Source organism: Chlamydotis macqueenii, chromosome 13 (assembly GCF_036417535.1).
Source record: "Chlamydotis macqueenii isolate bChlMac1 chromosome 13, bChlMac1.mat, whole genome shotgun sequence".
Classification (NCBI taxonomy): domain Eukaryota; kingdom Metazoa; phylum Chordata; class Aves; order Otidiformes; family Otididae; genus Chlamydotis; species Chlamydotis macqueenii.
The window spans coordinates 10,378,238-10,393,772 of NC_141568.1; the positions used below are offsets into that span (position 1 = coordinate 10,378,238).

The following is a 15,535-nucleotide window of genomic DNA, read 5'->3' on the forward strand; positions in this document are numbered from 1 at the left end:
TTTTAGTGTTCAAAAATTGCGGGTAGCTACAGACTTGATATTGTAGTGAGGGGAGGGTGGGTTTAAAAGAAGATGCAAAAAATAAATGTAGCATGCCTATGTTTATTCATTGTAGTGTTCCCCGAGAGATTTCTACAGATATATATTTTTGGCTTATGCAGAATGTAGAAGTTGTAATTGCCTAGCAGAATAACTCTAAATATAGAGCAAGATCCTTATAGAGCGTTGGAAGGGAGGACTATTAGTAGGAGCAGGAACACAATTTGCTAGGTTTTTTGCATATAATGTTTTGGAGAACAGGAGTGGATGGAAATCCTTCCTGCAAAGGCGTGTTAGGTGTTTTGTTTGATTGTGCAGCAGTGATTTGCACTTCCTGCTGCCATCAATAATTCAGGAGCAGAGTACACACAAGTTCAGGTTTTTGTCAGAGCTTGCCTAACGGGGGAAAAATGTGGAAGAAGAGGTATTATCAGCAAATGGAGAATATAGTAAAGAATTATAGTGCAAGTTTGAGCCTTAGATCCTAGGGTCTGGCAGCAGGGTTCTTTCCAAGCAGTTAATTGTTCTGTGAGGGTCTATTACTGTTTTGTTTATCTTAAAACAGATATAAGGTGAACTTTTTGCCTAGGTAGTAATTTCACTTACTTTCTCCCAAGACATGTGTGGAAGGAGTTGCTTGCGTAATATTGATTATGAAGTAGTAGTGGGCATTGAGTTTTGCCGAGAATCGTGTCTCAGCATGTGATGGTTCCACTGGGATTGGGAGAACTCGGAGGCAGTGAATATGTGGGAATGTCTTAGACGAGATCTGTGTTCAAACAGAAGATCCTTGGCTGTGGTTCTTCAGAGGTGTTGATTGCAGTGGTGTCTGGCTGCTTGCAGGAGAGAGGTTTTGTAGCAGGGTACAGGCTCCCCTGGCAGGGAAACTGCGTGTGTGCTGAGTCAGATGTGTTGTGGAAGTTCGTGGCAGGTAGCAGACAGTCAGAAGGCACACTTTTTCTATTTTGGTTGCTAATTTTGTCTTAAATACAATATTTACTAGCCCATGTTAGTATTCTTTTAGATTGTGTTAATGTACTTAATATTTAAAATGGAATTGTTAAATTGATAACTGTTGTTTACACCGAACAAAACAATTAGCCATTATGATGGTCGGTGTTCGTTTCTTTACGCTGCAGTACTGACAGCATTAGTAACAGTATTGCTGTTAGCCCTATGACTTCACCTGGTGATGCTGATGGGCTATAAGTGCATTAGTTTTCAGAAATCCTTCTTGGATTTCCTTTCACAAATTTTAAAAAAGTTGCTGCATTTTCAGTGAGCTTAAAGGTTTTTGCAGATGCTGATTGGGTAATTTGAATGTTTCATATAAACTATTGTATGTTAAAAGGGTTGCTTTGCCTTAGTAGAATGTTTGTGTGCTTTATCCAAAACTAAGGCACAAATTATCATGCACCTTCAGCCTGCATCAGTGATTGTGTTCCAGGAGCCCTTTCCCTGTGAAGTAAGGATTTTAAAATGATATCAGGTACGGATTTACTTTGGTGCACGCTTGGTTTTCATTTTCTATGACTAATGAAGAATATCCTTACATGACTAAAACTACCTATACTGTGTTCCCACAAGTTTATGAAAGATGGGAGTAGAAACAGTTTTGAAAAAGTAAAGACTTTCTTAGTACTCTCCTCTTAGAGTTGCTTCTGTAACTTTTATACTAAAGTCAGAGACTCTGGGAAAACATTTTAAAAATTATATTCACATTGACAAGCAATATTAGTTCTTTAATTCTGTATTTTATGGACACCACAGTAATAAAACGCTTAATGGATTTAATATTTTGAAATAGTTGGGTTGTTGGACAGTGGTGGTGTGATACTCTTTTTCCGTTTGAATAACAGTATCCTTTTGAAAACATACTTGCAAATATTTTCCTAGTCCTATGATAAATTTTTGTGGCCATCGTTCATTGACTTGAGAATCTCAGTGAGGTTTTTTTGCGATGTGTATAGTCTTTGTTTTGGAGTGGGGTGGAGAAGCTTTCAAGCATTGACCCTTACGACTCAATGAAGTTACCATTCAAAATATGTTTTTTTATAACATCCTTTTTTTGCTGAGGGAAAGACAGTCCTGACTTGTAATTATCATTTATGTTGACAACGTAACTTTTTTTTTTTTTTTTAAATAAGGAAAGGAAGTATTGCTACTCCCTCAGTAGCTGCCTAGGAATGAATCTCGTGTTGGGCTACTTCTGATGGCACTGCTCCTGTTATTGTGCTAACTTTTGCTTCGTAGTATAAGTTGATCTGATAAGTAAGTTGGTGAGCTGACTCTTGACTTCACAATGTCTATATTGTTTTCCATTCCATTTAAAAATCCAGCTCTGCTACCTTAAAAAGTTCTCACACTTGTTTTTCTCTAGTGTGATTTGTGTTCACTTATCTGTTTTTATTCTTAATTGCTAGAGGCTGTCCTCTCACTTGCACTATTCAGTTTCTGTGAAACTACCAATAAATCCAAACGATGCCCTGCTGAGAATAGGGTGGAAGCTGAAGGAGTGGGAGAGAGAAAGGAGAACAAACTAACGGTGTTTACTAGAACTGCCTGTGCAGACCAATGCAAAACAAACCATATTTATTGTAAAAAATTTTGATAAGATATATATATTTAACAAAACACGTCATAACACTGCATGTATTAGTTCAAGGATTATTTTTCCTTTCCTAGTTTTGCTTGTGTGGTCAAATTGTCCCATAACTGATTATGTCTCAAATATAATTCAGGAAGTAATTTTGTGAAATACTAGGGGCAATTTCTTTGCTATTAGCCTCTTAGGCTGACTAATTTTCTGATTAATCAACAGAAAGTCATATCAATATAGTTGGCCTTGTTTTGAAAGGCTAACTACTAGCTTGGTATAAGCAATATAAATATTACATTAATATTTGTATAATAAGGATATATATCCTTATATGTAATAGAAGCAATATAAATAAATATAAATTATAAATGTGGGTACATTGGAATTCACTTTTTTATGTACTTTCACTGTGTGTAAGTGAAGATGTTCACTAATGCAGTGACCAAATCGGTTCCTCTCTGCAGGGTAAGCACACAGCCAGCTGAACTGTGACAGATGTTGCCTTCACGCTCCATTGGGATGTGTGTTCTGGGACTGAAATAGCTTATTTTGGGGTAGGCAGAATAGAGTTGGCGTGTGGCTGATGAAAACACAGACGTATGCTTGCAACTGTCTGAGAGGGCATGACTCTGTCCGACTGCAACCTCCAGGCTTGGGACGCATCCTGGAAACTTCTTGTTTTTCAGCACTTTGGAGACAGGAAAATATTTTTTCATTCTTCAGGGACCTGTTCTGTATCAAAGTGCTTTTGTGGGCAAATTTGCACATGAAGGAACATTTTGCCCTAGCAACTGCACAAATTTGGTATGATTGATAAAAATATGAGAGGTTCATGGATCGTGCTAATTAATTAAAAGTGGCCTAGATGGACATCTGATGTGGTAGGCCATTTTTATTTTAATTTGTGTGAGAAATGTTACAGAATCAAACAAACAACATGTTTTGTTATTGCAAAAAACCAAACAAGTTTAAGCACAGCCTTTCTCATAAATAGGTGGTGTCAGATGAGAAGACATCCTTTGTATTAAAACCCTGTAATTTGTAAGACTTCAGTTTAATGTCCACAGGTACTCTTCAAGTATCAGTATTTGCTGAAAGTTAATGCTTTGCTTTGCAAACTGCCCTGAAGTACAGATCTGTTGTATTTTTAAGTCTTATCTAAACCTTCTAACAAATAAAGCTATTTCATTACAGTGCAGTACTGACAGCAGTATTGAAAACCTCTTTGTCAGAGGAGGCTTTAAACCTATCTGCATAAATACTGTATGTTTCTAATGCTCTTAAAAGTAATTTAAAATTGTCCTCAACAAGAAACACATGGTTATAAATTTTGATGTGCTCTGTGTGCTATCCCGACTATAGGAAGCAGAGTCTGCAACATAGAGGGTATTTAATTTAAAAAAAAGAAATGGGATAAGGGTCGTGAATTGTATGCTAGAAATAGAAAATAAGATTAGAGGTTATGTTTCAGCCACGGAGCTGTCTCTGGGGGGGGGGAACAGAACAAGGTTACTTCAAGGTTTGGAGCCTGGTTGGGGGATGGGAAGAAGGGAGGAAATCCAACAGTGGCTAAAAGTGGTGCCTGGGGTGGGGGTTGTAGTAATATATGAAGTAGAAATTGCCAGGCGTCGCCTTGATGCTCAGCGTTGTGTATGGTAGCCTTCTTACCACCGCTTGCTGGTGCCAGATTAGTCATGGGCAGTGCTTGGTACCAGTGGGGTGGTCCTGGCTGTCAGCACGCCCTCTGCGCAAACAGCCCTGGTGGCGAAAAGGTCACTTTTTCCACTTCTAATACTTAGGAAATATATTTGAAAGGGGTCAGGCCAGATCTGTAATAGATGCATCAGCTGGTATTGAAACATTGCTTAAATGTATTTGGCATCTTTGCAGTGTCTTACGGCTGGCAGAGCTTTACTGTGTCGCAATTTCTGCTGCAGAAAGCCCTTTGTCAACATAAGTTGCTGGGAAGGACTGTCAGCATGGCTTAAATCACCTACACATCATTTAATGTAAGCCTAGTCTTTCATGTAGATAATAATTTTTAAATATAATTGACACATCAGAAGATACCACTTAAAATTTTAAATGTTTCTTTCCAGTCCTCATTTGTGAACAAAATTCAGCTTTGTTAATGAATATTGAGAGATGTCATTGCATGTACTTAATTAGGTGTGATGTTACGATCTTCCATGGGATGCATGCGTGTGATATCTTGGACTGTTGGTACTAGGTGCTTCAGGTGAGAACACGTGAGTTTGCAGAAAGATCTAACAAATAATAAAGTTTAAGCTTAAGTCTTCAGGTTTGCTTATCGATGTTTGATTTCTATTGAATAGATCAATTGCATCATGTTAATTTGTTTTATGGATTAAAACATAACATTATTTCTCTTTAAAGATGTATTATACCAGCATAAATATGCATTGTATCCTCTGCTGGGCAAAAATTTTCTTGCACAACTCAGTGCAGGAATTTTGGCACATGACCTGGTGACAAATCATGCCCATGATTGAGGGCTTAGTAGTTTATATAAAACTATCAGTACTTCTTCTTTCAGGATGTTGTAGGGTGGTGTAACTGTGCCTTATATGTTGTAAATTCGGATTGATGATTATTTAAGAATTGATAATTTTACTGGGAAATATTTGGAGAGTTCTTTGGGGAATAATTTTTAACCCAAGGACAATGCATTTTTTAAAGGAAAAACCGCATTACATCAGTCAAATCACATCGGGATTTATCTGAACATCAGTTTGACTGTTGTATGCCTTTCCATGCTGTATACTTGATGTAGCAGCTTAAGGCCGGAAGCTAGAAAAGCTATGCGTGCTGCTGAGACGTGCCGTCAGAATTGCACGTATGTATTTGTTAGCAATACAAAATGCAAAACCCCAGACACGAACTGCTTTTAAGACCAGAAATTTCTTACAGCTGTGTCAGTGTATGGAGTGGATGGAGAAGACCTAGGATTGCTCTAGCATTTCTCAGCCTTCAGCTTTTTGATTTTAAATTGACCTGTGGCCTATTTTGGCATTTACATTGTGTAGATAAAAGGCAACAAATTATTCTGTGAACTGACATAGAAAGCAGGATTACTGAAGCAGCTAAGGGAAGGCACTAGATACTGGAGTCTCGAAGATGTGAGCTGTTGCCATTGTGGTGAAGGTGGGGTGATGCTTGCTGGAATACAGGGGCTTGCTGAAGAAGGGCAAGAGAAAAATCCTTTTGTCTCTGGTGCTTGACTTAGGTTTGAACCAGTTGTTAATGGCATTTGCAGAAGATTGAGCAACTCAAGGAAGGATTTTTTTTTTTTAGTTGTCTGCTTTGTAAAGCAGGCAGAACAGTTGATAAGCACTAAGCTTTGGTTGTTCTTGAAGGGGGAAAGGTTATAGTTGGCAAGATTTGGCTATATTTTTCCTTTTGATTTATATTAGAGATTTAGAAACTGGAAGGGAGCTATATTTGATCTTATAACTAATCATGTTTTGACCTCAACTATGCAGGATGAGTAAGTGCTATTTAAAAAATCTCATCTATATTTAATTAAAACTTATAAATTTTGGTCTTAATGAGGATAAGAATGCTGTGCCCAAGACACACAAGCAGCTTTTTTGATTAGGAAAAATGAGGAAAGGTTATGAAGTATGCATGCTACTGTTTCTACTTTTTTAATCTTTATGATCTCAAATTACTTGCACCACTGTTCCTTCATCAGCTACAGAAATTGGTCCTACATAATCTAATATATTAAAAACTGTACACTTATTAGAAATAAAGCATTTTGACAGTTTCAAAAGTCTCCTGTTACAAAGATCTAGTTAAAGAATGATTTTTAGAATTAAGATTAAAACTATGCAACTACTACTATTTATGAAGTTGCTATTTACAGTTGTATTATATGGTGCTTTTGGAGTAGTATGTACACACTGATGTTTGGTTTCCTTATAGGAGGGAGAGTGTTATTCACACTGGGTTGCTCTGGTTTATTCATATCCTGTGACAGTGAATCAGATATTTCTGTCTATACAGGCTGAATTGCCAGCCAGCTTTGGGCCCAAATATGGTAAACATAATTATGTTCATTTGCTGTAAAAATACATTCTCCTCAGTTTAACATTTTCATGATTACAGTTTTCTGATAATTCATAATTTTCAACACGAGAGGGATATGAAAGGCCTAATCATCATGTCCCTCTCTTCAGTATAGAATACAGTTTGTTTTCCTGGGCAAAACTCCAGCTGTTCAGTGATGATTCTACTGCTGCTCAAATACAGTAAGCCCATAAACCGTTTGGAAAGTCTGCTCTCAGAACGCGGGAGTCGTGGTACAGAGACGTGAATCGCTGTATTAGCTAGATGACAAAGAGGCTCATGGCTGCAACTGTCATGAGACAGTAAGTGTGTGTGCTGATGTCAGTTTTTCTGATACGTACTCCTGTTTCCTATTTTTGGAAATGAATTTAATACAATTTTAGAATACTTAATACTTTTTGAGTAGAAGAGTTTGGAATGAATGAGTTGGGGGAGAAGGCAGACATTGAGATAGATAAAGCTTCTGCCGTGTACTGAAGAGAATAAATATATTAATGAAGAGTGGATTAGGTTTTAATTTTGGTCACAAAGAAACAGTATGGTAAAATACTTAATAAATACAAAAAAGTGAATAGTTTACATGTGGAAATGCGTGCTAATAATAGCCACTTCATTTATATGAGTGGGTTAGGATTAGTAGATTTAATACAATGAAGAAAACACATTTGTAGGGCTTTTTCTTTCTCTTTTTTTTTTTTTTTGATGCAGTCTAGTATAAAGAGAATGTTGTAGACTGTGGCAAGTGTTGAGAATTCAGAAGCAGCATAGTAATTTGGGAAAGGAAAGATTGTTGCTGTTGTGTTACTCCAAATGTTTTGAAAGCTTTCATCATTCTTGCTGCAAACAGGCCAAAAAAAAAGATGAAAAATCACATACAAGCTTTACAGGATTTTCAGTACATAATCTGTCTTATGTTTCTAGAACTCAAAACTTCCTTCTTCATAGAAAAGCTGTAAATGTGAAGATGATCTGTAATTTTCACTGTCTTGAAATACTACTCTGAGCTTGGGTTTTCTTTTTAAAGTTGCATAGCATCACAAACTCAGTTAAAACAGCCCAGAAGTTTGATTTAGGGATATTTATTTCAGTGGAAAAAATCAAATGTGTGTATGCTAACAAGTGTGAGAACTGCGGCATTCGTAAAATGTATCTATGTTTGCAAGAGCAGAATGGCTGGAAGCCTTGTCTAAAAATTAACAGCTGATTTATCAATGAGGGAATGCTGCTGTTTCCAGAGCAGCTGTAAACAGTATGTCATTGTGATATACTCCTTTCGATGATCATGAAGTTGGAGTGAATAAGAAGGTAAAAGTGGCCACTCTGATTCAGATTGCAAAATTGATCCGACTCAACCTTCTTTATCTCATGGAGGTTGTAAAGAGATACCTAGGGAAAGGCAAGAACAGGGTGAATTTGTGGGCTACACTAATTTAAAACTGTCTTCAGTGATTTGCTGCACATAGGATTTCCTGAGCCCGTGGTTAGTCTGTTTAGTAAGCCAAATGAGCCCCTCTGGAAGAAAGAGTGATAAGGAGACCAGAACTGCACGCTAAATTTGAAGTGTGGGTAAACCGTGGATTTATGCAGTGACATAATTTTGTTTCTGGCTTTCCCAATGCTGCTGCTCCCTTCCAAATTCCTTTACTAATAATTTGTAAAATAAGATTTACTCTTCTGACTCTACTATTCAGCATCAGGCTGACACTTTAGCAAAAACAGTCAGTTGTAACACAGAGATCATCTTCCTAAGTGGTAATAATCGGGCCAGAGCCCATCTTTTTGTATGTGAGGCTAGGATTGTTTTTCCATGTAGGAGTTGATAAATTTATCCATAATGAATCTGGTCTCTTATTTTAGTCCCTCAGTCCTGTAAAGTTATGCCATTCTTTGTATATGTGAATATATATTAGACACACACACGTGTGTGTATGTATATATATATATATATAAAAGTGCATGGAATGTGTCATGCCTAAACACTGTAAACATTTGACTTTGGCTCTTACTAGCACTTGTCTTTCCAAGTCTTGTTTAAGGTATGATTTGTTTGAGGCAATGAAAACTGCCTGAGAAGAACCCAGCTTTTGAAAGAAGATGTATTGAAGGTAGTGTTTATAGCATGTCTTTCAATTATTTCTCTAAGTACTTTGCCAAAGGGTGGGAATTATTCCTGTTTTTCTAGGTGCAGGAGATTTTTATGCAGTATTTGGGTCCATGGACAAATAATTTTAAGCCGGTAGGAATAAAGCTCTACATAGAGCTGTCTGCTTCGTTTCTTGATCTGTACTGACTCGGCAGTAACTGAGCTCTTCTAGGCAATTTCCTAAACCTCTTTTAGAAGTTTTAGTAGAAATTTTTAGCACATATTTTACAGTGTGTATTTAAAAACCTCTCTTCCCAGTGAATGATACTGGAAAATACATATGGCGTTTCCTTATGCTGGAAAGCTGCAATTCATGATTTGACCAAGGAGATTTAAGTCGCTTGAGTGTGTGAGAGACACCACTAACTTTATTGGATCTAATTGTATGCTGAAGTGAGCCCAAAGATTAAACTATTTCCAGGTTTAAGATGTCTGCTATGAGATTATACGATTGTAGGATTTTGGAGGTTTTTTGTTGTTTGTCGTATCATGTAACCCCCAACCATGTGAAAGCTGGTCTTTTGCAGAAACGTGGGAAATTGTGATTTTTGTAGTTGCCATTTCAGAACTGAGAAACAACTGAATTTTGTTTTCTTAATGCTTGTTTTCTGTGTTAAGTTTTAGCAAGGAAATACCATCCTAGACTCCTTGCGCTTACTGTATTTAGAAGTGAAACTGTGATCCGGAGTGACAGGGTGAAGAAGGATAGTCTAACGTAGGTGGCTTCTGCTGGAGCTTAGAAGGACTTTAAGTGCATGTTTGATCTGCTGGGTGGGTTTGCAAGGAAAGACTCGGGAGAGGGTGGGTGGAGGAGGCTTGTCTCAAATGGCCATAACTGGACCACGATGCTCAAGCCTGACCAAGTAATATTGCTGTTCCACACGTGCTTTAATTGAATCTATCTCGACTTCAGCCTTTTCTTCCTGCCTTCCCTTCAGCAGGAAATGAAATCTGTGGCTGAAAAAGGCCATTTATAGGAAGAGATGTTAACTTGTTTTCCAGACTTTTTTAGAAATTGTCAGCTCTCCATCCCTTCCCTGAAACTGTGGCCTTCAGTTCTCCACTACGTTTTGAAGAAAAGTGCCCTTTTTCTGATGACTGGCTGCAAGCAGCTGGCTTTCAGCGTGAGCAGGCATCTCTTCTCAAGCAGTTCTGCAGGTAGTGGCCAGCATCGAAGAATTCTGTAGGCAATCTATTCTGGGAGGCCGAGCTGTGCCTTTTCTGCAGAAAGTTTGTGCTGTTCGTGCTCACTGTCACTATGGTCCCATGAGTCTTTTCTTCATCTTAGCATGTTATACAGCTCTGAGAGAGCAAAAGAGAGTGTGCTTGTGGCTGATGTTAAGTGCATCCTTCTGGGAGATGGAGTCTTGAGTCTCCTCTGGCTGACAGTCACATTGCATGGGAATTTCTCATGCTGTGTGCAAATTGCTTTGTTAGGCTGCTGTATCAAAAGAATAGATGTTATTTTCTTTTCCTTCTCTTCTGCACCCACAGTGCCCTTTCAAAAGGGAACTGGTCCTGCTTTCAAAATAGATAACGTAAGCGCCTGTTGCCAAAGGAGGATTGAAGCAGTGATCCTGATCTGACACAGCCATCTATTTTTGACATTCAGGGAGGCACCGAAGTTTGAAACAAGGTCTAGTTTAACACATTCCTTTCACCAGCTTTTCCTTTTGCTGTCATATCTTATTGCTGAGACTTGAGTTAGTGCTATTTGGTGTGTTACGTGTTTTACTCCAAACAAAATCTAAGAGGTCTCCTGATGCGCTGACTGTAGGCTCTGCCTCGGAAAAATCCAACTTGGTATACAGAATCTGATTTGGAGATACCACCTTCCCTGTGTATTTCATAGGGAGCGCAGTTACACAGTTCAGTGCTTTGGATTCTTTTCTGAAGGGTTGAGTTTGAAGTGATGTGGGTAGTGCTGAGCAGCCAAGACCCTCGGTCCTCGCCTAGCTCAGAAATTTGGTGATCTTCAGCCATTTCCAGTTTTCTCTGCTTCTGAGTGGTTTTCATAACAAAGCCTTCAGTGATTTGGGTTTTTTTGGGCAGGACATGGAGGTATTTTTGTCTTTGCTTGTCATTTAGAGTATCTAGCATAGATGTGCCTCTAGAGGATTTGTCAGTGTAAGTGTGAAAGGCAGAAATTGGCACAAATAAGTTAATAGCTTTGTTTTAAGGAGAGTCATTTTGAAGGGAGAAAAGGCAGTAGACAAATACATAATAAATGAGTTTAGAGAGTGTCTGTAAATATTAGGTAAATAGTTCATCAGTGAAATTGGCCTTTGAGGGAATAAAACAAAGTTACTAGAGCCTTCCGCTTAGATTTAACAAATCTCCATGCTTCTGTATGTAATTGCCTCACTGGTAAATGAGATCAGTTTCCGTATTAATAAATAGGTCTGTTTAGATTTGTATATGTTTAAATGGGATGCTCAAGTTGGTGATTCTAGTTAAACTATGCTAATTACGGAGTCCATGTAGAGCATGTCCTGTGAGCTGTGGTCCCCAATTGGTGGGAGGGAAGACACTGATTTGGTTTTAAGACTGTGGCTATTGGCACCCATTTAACCCTGGAGTAGCCAGGAGAGCAGGCCAAAGCGTCTGGCGGGTTGGCGTTAGGAAGGGGAGACCCTGGAAAGAGGATGTTTCCAACAGGAGTTTCATGGGTTCACCAAGGATTGGCTTGCCTACTTTTTTTGTTTTGTTTTGTTTTTTCCTCCAACTGTTCTGGGCAGGCAGCCAAAAAGGAATCCCAAGAAGCAATTAATGAGCTAACAAGAACTAAAATGATACTGGTATAACAGGCTATTTCTGTCTTTCTTCCCTTTTCCCCTGTCCTCCTTTAATATGAGATTTCTGCAACTTGGATGACAAAAAAAAAAACACCCCACCCCTCAAAAAAAACACGAACCTGGACCTAAACAAAAAAAACCGCCACGAAATGAAAAAAAAAAACTTACAGGAGGTGCACAGGTCTTATAGTGGCTGCAGCCCACCCTATTAGAAAGGCTATCAGCCTTGAAAAGCGAGGTTGGTTTTCTTTTCTGGCTTTGTAGCTGAAGTACGGGCACCTGACCAAAAGCAATCAGGGTTTGGTGACGTGTGTTGCCTGCCAATAGACTGAGCTACCAGGACATGCGTCCTCTCCTTGCTGGCGTTGGCGGGCTGCTGGGGCTTTTTTGTGTGCCTGCATCCTGACAGCTGCGCGGAGCGAGTCCTGAGAAACTGTAAGCCTCGTTTGCCGTGATGGTGAAGATAATGATACTTGTCAACCCCTGTAAAAGCATTTGCATGCTTTAAGTATTTATGATGTGTTGGTATGAAATTACAGGTGCAAAATAACTTAGTCGATGTCAGAGATTAATGCATATTTTCTGCCAGTCAGCATTACTTGGAGGTGGCTGTTCTTGTCGACTGAGAAGTTCAGTTTTCAAAAGTTTCAGCTCTTGTATTGTTGTGAAAAGTTTTATGTCCAAGACAGCATTTAAAGATGAAAACAAATTTTAAAAGCCCCCACACTTAATTCTGTGCATTTTCTGTTTGTGGATGGATTGTATATATTATACAGATGTTGTTTTTAGGGAAGTTTTAATAGGTGTAGTGTATTAACTGAGAGTGGTGGAGATGATGCAGTTGAAGTCAGAATTTAATTTCTCAGGCTACAAGATTTGTTACTGAAATTATAATATTCTTTTATATTGAGTCTCTGATGTGTGGATTGCAATTTCTAGTATTTTTTTAATGGATATGGTCAATTTGTGCCCTGAGCACACTGGTACAAGGGCCCTATCTAGGACTCTCTTTCCATTTCTCCTGTTTGAGTACTGTGTCTGTGCTTTCATGTGGACTACTGGTTTGAAACCTTTTTATAGATGGGCCTCTCAGGGCTCCCTTCTCCAGAATCCCTTGCTGTTGTCACATCTGTCCTTCCTATCATTTTCTCCTTGCCTTCGCCCTTGCCAGTGTGGTGCTCAAGGTGATCAGAGTGGCAGAGCCTGTCCTGTGGTAGATACACTGCACACTCGGCTTTGGGTCTGAGCCGGATATCGTTCCCAGCCGGGAGTCACTGCTTTAGGCTGTTGAGTTTCCTTGGCCAGGACATTTGTAGTTGCTTGGGCCTTGGCTGGTAACTTTTTGAGTTCTGAGCTACTAGCTCGTGGTGGGGACAGGGCAGACTAGTCCTCAGGAAGTAGCGTACAGGCTTCCCCTGCAGTTCTGCTCCCAGTTTGCTGTTCAGATGTTGAAGACTGTTTGGGATATTGTTTGTTTGTTTTGGTTTTTTTTTCCTCAGGTACCCGTGTTTGGATTTTGGGTGGCCTGGCCAGGTGATGGATCTGCCGTACACATTAGTGACAGCAGAACTTGAAGGTGGAAGGATGCCTTTCATAGTGGAGTAACTTTTGGATTTGTATGAGATTTGAGTAACTAAATGTGAGAGGGAATTGGTGTGTTCTCAACAGGAGGCCCTTGGCTCTAGCAGCTTGCTGACCTTTTGGCCTTGCAGTAGGCTTTGTTTGTTCAGGCTTTTCCCTAGTAAGCAATCTGGCTGTTCTGGATTGTTTCTTTTGGAGTTACTTTTTTTGGAACATTAATTGAATTTAGTTGCTTTCATGTTTGTTTGTTTTACATGAATGGTGCTTGCAATGTTAAATTAATCCTGAGATTTGGAATCTGTATCTCATAAAATTAAAACCAGTGTACAATATCTGGAGGTGTTACTTTCAAAAAATTCAGCTCAGGCATTTTGGATCATCTTACTCATATATGTTGTTTTGCACATTCACTGAAAGGACACCACCATTCATAAAGAATACTCTTGCAAGCAGTTTTTTAAATTGAGATCAGAACCCTTTTTAAAGGGTTTAAAGGCAGTATGGCCTGCAAAGCATTCGTGTAGATAGCAAATGAAGTTGGCTGAAAGGAAGTTGATGGTGTGGGTAATTGTGTAACTACACTAACCAGTGACAGACCTGTACATTTTACTCGCTGCTTCCTCTGCTCAATTTCCTGTGTTGGTTCAGGGAAAAAGTTGCCTCTTCTAGCAGGGTAATCCCAAATGGGACAGATGGGGGATTAGACCCCTTGTTGCTGCTCCAAAGCAGAAGCTGGGAAATGCCAAATTCCACATGTCTGAAAGTCTTCCCTGTTAATTTGTCTCTTGCAATCAGCAAAGTTGGAGAAAATATGCTTTTCTGGGAAGTATATAAGGAAAAAAATTTGGATGTTACATTTTAAAAAAGAATAGTGAACTTGATTTGCATATGCACTAATTCTCATGCAATTTCTGTTTCCTGTATGTAAATGTGGCCATTTTTAGAGCAGCTCAGGCAGATGTCTGCTTGATTCTCTGTGGAAGTTCAAATAGTTCAAACTAGTAGCAGTTCCTTAACTATAGCATTAACTCCTTAAAGCAAGAACATAAACAATGTGGTGAGCTTTTTCAGTATTGTTTTACAGCTTTCAACAGGATAGTGTTCAGTGTGGAGCTTGTTTTCATACTATTTATAATGTTTAATGGTATATGAACAACACTGGTTTGGTCTTACATAAAGGAAGGAATAAAATTTCTTTATTTGTAGCAAGCTAACTTTTTTGATACTTTCTAGACTTGATTTCTGTGAATATTTCTATTTTCTGCAAAATGAAGTAGAAGCTTAAGGTTTATATTTTGGGCTGATAACATCCTGTTCTTGTATCACTGGAATGAAACATTTTGACACCCCCCTCCCACCCCCCCCACCCCCCAATATGGCAAGAGTTAGATTGGCATAAAGTTCATATAGTTACAGTACGGAGCACCCACTTTTAGTCCATGCACCAAGAGCAGTGGGGGAACTGTAGAGCTGGGAAAGGGATGGGAGAGCGTGGGAACATTCTCCACTTCACTTTTTCAGGAAAAGATGCAAAAGGAAGAATGTTTATTTTGTATGTAGCATGTTGGGGATCTCATTATAGAAAGTGTAAGATATGTAGCATTACCCACATGCCTAGGGTTGAGAAATGTTGAGAACTGTAGCTCTCCTCTCTCTAAATAAATGTCTCTTTAGATGCTGAAGATATAAGCTGTCCTCTTTAAGCTTTTATGTTTATTTTATTACAAGGGAATATTGAAGTTGAGGAATTTAGTAAGTACCTGCAGGTTTGACTGTGAAATAGTCTGAGTAAAACACAGTGATTTACCATGTTTACAGCTGTAGAGAATAGGACACTTTTTTCTATTAATTACATTTATATTCTTTTAGGATGGAGAAGTTTTATGTATTGGCTCAATATCAGACCATTTCAAATGATCAGTTCATTGTCCTAGTTTGATCCTGAAAGGCTCAGTGTGTAATCAGAATCACCAAATTGTAGCGCATCTCTAATAGGCTTGTCTAATTCAGAGCTGCATAGCTTGAAAACCCATTCTTCTTTGCTTTTTCTACTTCTGGCACTAATTAACATTTAGATGTTTCATCATCATTTCTTAAGTTCCTCTGCAATATGAAATTCATGTCTACTTAGGGAAAATAATCACCAATTTATTTATACAATGCATATAAATTAACAAACTTTTGTTATATGCTTTTATATGCAATCAAGAAAACCAATTTAATCATACTTTCTACTGTCAGGCACCATAGCTTGTAAAGCAAGGAGAAAACTATTTCCAGCTATGC

At 38.6% G+C, this 15,535-nt stretch overlaps 1 protein-coding gene across 3 annotated transcripts in view; it reads left to right on the forward strand.

Annotated features, from left to right (window-relative positions):
- Nucleotides 1-15,535, forward strand: part of GARRE1 (granule associated Rac and RHOG effector 1) — a 61,209-nt gene that overhangs the window by 11,936 nt on the left and 33,738 nt on the right. The gene's annotated exons all lie outside the window — the stretch shown is intronic.